This window comes from Corvus kubaryi, unplaced genomic scaffold (genome assembly GCF_017639235.1).
Source record: "Corvus kubaryi isolate FWS band 111438036 unplaced genomic scaffold, C.kubaryi_AGA036_p1.0 37385, whole genome shotgun sequence".
NCBI lineage: Eukaryota > Metazoa > Chordata > Aves > Passeriformes > Corvidae > Corvus > Corvus kubaryi.
In genome coordinates this window covers 25,017,789-25,023,260 of record NW_024581127.1, presented here as the reverse complement: position 1 = coordinate 25,023,260, position 5,472 = coordinate 25,017,789, and the positions used below count along the sequence as shown (strand labels likewise).

General features: G+C 48.1%; 1 long non-coding RNA gene across 1 annotated transcript in view; it reads left to right on the top strand.

Moving 5' to 3' along the window:
• Positions 1-4,115: 4,115 nt before the first annotated feature.
• The window catches only part of LOC121668321, a 107,230-nt gene continuing 105,873 nt past the window's right edge, over positions 4,116-5,472 (top strand). Inside the window, exon 1 of the long non-coding RNA XR_006017335.1 lies at positions 4,116-4,468. This is a non-coding gene — a long non-coding RNA (uncharacterized LOC121668321). The remainder of the gene's footprint in view (positions 4,469-5,472) is intronic.

Sequence of the window (5,472 nt, the reverse complement as noted above, 5' to 3'; positions counted from 1 at the left end):
GGAAATAAGGTTAGGACAGGAAGAATGGGGGGAAGAAAGAGAAGGAAAACCCAAGATTTCGGGCCTCTTATAGGACATGAAAAGCAGTGCAAAACGTTCCCATCCCACCCCATCCACTGCTCACATGAAATTAATTGTCCCCTCCACCAGTGCCAACTGGGGCCACACTGTAAATCACACCATCAAAATGGTACAGGTTAAAAGCTAACACTAAAGATTTGTATCTTTACATGTCACTTATGAAAGGAGGGAGAGAAGCAGATGGCTGTTTCTGTGCAAAGCCAAAGCTAAGGGTTTGCTAAGTGGAGTAACACAAGGCAAGTAACTTTGCTTTTCATCTTGCAACATTTTTCCAGGGAAGAAGATGAATTTCAGGCTGTGGATGAGTTTACCAAGTGAACTGAATTACACTGTGGGCAGGTAATACCGGTCTTCAGGAAACTCGGTGACTTGCACAGAGCCATTTGCATTTCCTGAGATGCGCCCATTCCTGTGATCCCAAGCCTACAGTGCCTGTACCTGCAAGAGGGTCTGCTCTTAACTGCGGCTTCACTCCAGCAGTAACAAGGCTTTCCCAGAGGGGAGGGTTGATGCGCAGACATCAAGAGCTGAACAAGCACATGACAGCAGGAATGTCTGCACGGGCACATCTCATTCCAGGTCTGTACCACTGACGCTTGTCGTGCGTTGTATCAGCCCAGGGCAGGACACGTCACTGAAGCAGCTGTGCTGGCAAAACCCATCAGCAAAAGGGCTGTTACACCAGCAAAGGGACATTTTTGCCAATGTCACGTACTGAGACAGGGCTGGGATGATAAATATCAGCACATTCACCCAAGGATAAAGTTCTTGGTGTGCTCGTGGGATGCTGACCAGACCAAAGTGCTTGTGTGCTCCAAGGCTCTGGGTACCTTCCCTTATGAGATATTAAACATACACATTCTCACTTTTTATGAAAGCCTGTAGTGACGGGACAAGGAACAATGGTCTTAAACTGAAAGAGTGTAGGTTTAGATTGGACATAAGGAAAAAATCTGAAGGTCCCTTTCCACCCTCAGACTGGGCAGTCCCAAATAAAGGCAGCATGAGACAGAGACCTACACGATTTCAGAGCTTTTGAACCATGCAGATGGAAACTGAATCCAAGGGCGAGCCTGGACCATGGTACTGTTTAATCTGGAGTCTGTGTGGGTGGGAGGTGTAGAGATCTGCAAATTCCTCCCAGTAAGTCTGTAAAAGTTAATTTGAGAGGCAGACAAGTGGTGAGCAGGCTCCACTTTGCTAGATCGGGTCCCTGCTGCACAACAATGTGGAGAAGTTATAAACTGCAGATGTTGTTGGGGAGGCTTGTTCTCAGAGCAAAGCTGAATTCCCTGCCTGTGCCCTGCTTTCAGCACCCAGCATGTGCCCGCGCCCCCGGCCAATTTGCAAAAGGTTGTCAAAACTCGCTGCAAGTTCACCCCCTCCACTCCTGATGTGTGATTTCTAACCATGCAGGTGTTCCAGACCACCTTCTTCCCCATTTGCTTCCCAACCCTTCCTCCTCAGTCACTCCTCCAGATGGCAAACGCTCCGCTCCCCTGTCAAGCACTGACATGAGCCTTCCCACCGCCAGCCCCATCGGGGCATTGCCCAATGCAGGCCAGGCATGTGCAGTCTCATCCATGAATTCAAGGAGATACTGCACCATAATCCACCTCCTCAGCTATCAGAATCTCCCAGGATGACTTTTCTGAAGTCCCCTCCTGGTTGCCAACACCTAAACCTTCTCTCCTTGCCTGTGTCGTTCTCTCTCTGCTCACAAAACCCAGCGATCTGAGCCTTCTGCAGTGCTAAATACACAAAATCATTTCACACCTCTCCCTCAGTTGCACCAGCAGACTCACAATACTGGTCATTCTACATAAACTCAGCTTACGGAAAATTCAGTTTTCACTTCAGAAACTGGTTTGAAGTCTCATGGTTCTGAAAAAAGCTTGCCAAATGCATTGTCTTATTTTCAAACTCAACATTTTTGCAACAACCCCAAATGCTAATTTTTAAAAACAAAACAACCAATGAAACAACCCTTCTGCCTTGCAAAGCAGTTTTGGGGAGAGGGCTGGCTTGGTGATTTCTGAACTGTCTCTGGAAGGCAAGGCTGGAATTGAATGCTCTTCCCTTCATCTTCCAAATGCCCAACTTATTTTATTTCCATTTTGCTACATCTTCACAAATTAAACTCTCAAATACTACCCTGTATGAAAAGTATTTGAAACATTCTGGAAACCAACAGCTTTTTCAGCTGCTCAGAAAGAAACCCAACTTACTGTTACCCCGGGACTGAAATGTACCATTACATCCCATAAACTTCAGATCTATTTTTGAAAGCTTGATAAACTAACCACGAATATTAGTTCCAGATGAAGGGACACATGTAAACACACCTTGACAGAGGAGCAGCAATTATTTTAATGGCTTTAAGTTAAAGCCTTTATAGATTACTTTAATGACAATTTTTGTTTATTAACTTACTTCCAGTATGAACAGATACCATCATGCAGATGTGCAGTAACTTTTAGGGAAAGAACACACTTGCTGAATTACCCTCACACCTGAAAGAAAGTCGAACTACAATTACACTCCACACAAAATGTAAACGCAGCTTTACCTGACAGCCATGCTGAAATCTCAGGAAATTCAGTTTTGACACTGCATGTTTCTGAACAAATTCTAATTAAAACACTCTTTTGATTTATTTTCAGTGGATGTTTCCATTCCTTAAGTGGACACAAAGAAAAATAATTTAGATATGGATCAAAACATCCCTGCCAGAAGAAACTCCAAATAGTATTTCTGAAGATCATCCAATTAGGGCAAAGCAAAAAGGAATAAAACCTGAAGATGTTGCACATGCAAATACAGTGATGTCATGCCTGGCATTAAACTCTTTGTCTTTTACGAGGATGAGCAAAACCTGCTGTGTTCTCATTCCAGCCTGGAGCAGTTTGAAACTGGTTTGAAAATGTAAAAAGAAGCTAGTAACTTTACTAAATTTAATGCTGGCTTTTTTTGACTTTTAATAAAAACACAATAAAACTTCCCCCCCACAAGAAGAATGAACCCAAATATGATACTACAAATTTGGGCTGTTTCATATAATGGATTATTCACTTTACAGACATTGTCTAGAAATTGCTGATTTTAACTAGAGTGAAAAGGAAAAAAACAAGTGGTACTTTGAGAGAAAACGACTGGAAAGAGTGTGCTACTTTCAAACACTGACAGCAGGCAATGTCCTGTGTGACGAAACTCTGACAGGTGAACTCCTGGGGTGGACAGGCAGGAAAAATGTCATTTTACAAAGGTGAGTAATCACAAGGTCTTTGGGCTGATAACTGAGATATACAAACTGATCCATGCTTTCTGGCACTGAGTTTATCACGGATACAAGAACAGAGGATAAACATGGGAGAGCTCTTGGACATTACTTTCTGCAGAAGTCTGAGGGGATAAACACACATATGAGGGCAAAGTAAAATAATGACCAGCCAATTCTCAGCATTTATATTCTTCCCAATTGCTGGCCAATACCTTGCTTTCCCTGATCGGGAGATCAATTTGCAATTCTGTTTCAAAGAGCTGCTGAGTTCATACAACACACTGAAGCCACATCTACATTAGAAAGGCTTCACCGGGACAGAAATATATTACACTGGCAAAGCACTTCGGTCACAGATACCTCTTAAACAATAATATTACTCATCTGCTGGTCTAATAAAACCACGGCAGCACACACTGCTCTTAATTCACATGCCATTTCCCAGTAAGGCTGCATGCACGAGGTTTCTGCTAGACACATCAGACCTCCTCTAGTCACATCTGTGCTTGCACGACCACCCCAGCCCCGGCCAGGAGGGACAAACCCCGCACAAAGTTTAATCTGTAGTTAGAAAACAAAAAAAAGGCATCTCATTGACAGCCTTGTGCTGTGACCCTGCTACTGCTGCAGAAAATGCCCTGTGCTGCCAGAGGTGCAGCTTCTCAAGGCACTGCACACTCTGCCACTCTCATCCGCTGCTCCCCGCGCTGCTGCAGCGGGACCAGGCTGGCAGGAACTGCTGATGCCCAGCAATCCTGATCACTTTCACACCCAGCCAAGAGCCCTCCTCTTCCCTCCTATTCCCTCCTATTCCTACTTCTTTGAATGTTTTCTCCCCTTTTGCTCTCCACCTTCCAATCCAAAACTTTTGGTGGGTTTCCCCTGCACGGCAGGACACTCACAAGTTCACAGGGTTTCCAAGGAGCACCTGCCCCAAGACAGGATGGAGAGCCGCCATCGGAGAGGTGCTCGGGCAGCCAAGAGGGGAGGAAATCAGAGCCATGCCCCGCCCCCCCGGCCGTCTCCCTCAGGAGGGATTCCCAGGCTCTGAGCGAACAAAAGTGCTCAGGGAAGAGCTTGGCATACGGATACCCCAAAGTCAGACAGGTACATCCCTGTATCATTTCCAAGTTCTATTCCTTGGGGGGGGGCTGGGGGGGGGGGTGGAGGGGAAGAATGAATCAGTGTCCTTCCCTGTCGCCTTCATCCCAGAGGGAGAGAGAGAAGGAGGAAAAAAAAAGGAGACGGTTCTGTGATGTCTTTGGAAACCGGCTAAAAAAACGGGAAAGTCACCCCTCATTTAAAAAAAAAAAAAAACAAAAGTGGATGCAACGTGCCAAAGCCCGAATTTCCCCAAATCTCCCCATTCCACGGAAAATAAAATGCCACGGGAAGGCAAAGCCTTTCACCGAGGGTGGAGGAGGGATGGAGCGGGGCGCCCGGCTCTTCCCCGCCGCGGTCCCGGCTCAGTGCCGCCGCTCCGCCTCGCCGCTCCCCGCAGTTACCGGCAGCGAGCCCCGCGCCACGACCACGGCGTCACGAGTGGGAAGGGGGCTGCCAAAGAGGGGAGGGAGGGCAGGAGGGAAAAAAAAATTAATCAAAAATTAAACCAGAAGAAACCACTACCAAGTGCGGCCGCGGGCGCGGAGCCACGCGCGGCGACGGCGCCGGGCCCCTCCCGCGCCCCGGGGCGGCTCTGCCCCCCCGGCCCGGGAGCCCGCGGCTCCTCGTCAGGGACCGCGCTGACAAAATCCCCTGCTCGCCTCTACGTAACGCCCTGTCGAAAGCGGACGCCATATTTTGTGTTGCTGATGTCGACATAGACAAACGTAGACATGTTCCCCCCCCTCCTCCTGCTTTTCCCCCTTCACCCAAACTTGCGATCGGGAGGCGGCGGGGAGCGGGAGAAGGGCGGGGGGAGGAAGGCTGCATGGCCAAAGATGAAAAATATAGATAAAATAATGAAGAGCCCACCCCGAACAACCCTCCCGGCTCCCACCCCCGGCGGTATCCCTCGCCCTCCCCCCCACCTCCCGGCTCCCGCCGAAGTCCAGGGAACCGGACAGTTTCTTGCAGGAGGAAAAGTTGGGTGCGAGCGGTCGGGGCGGGAG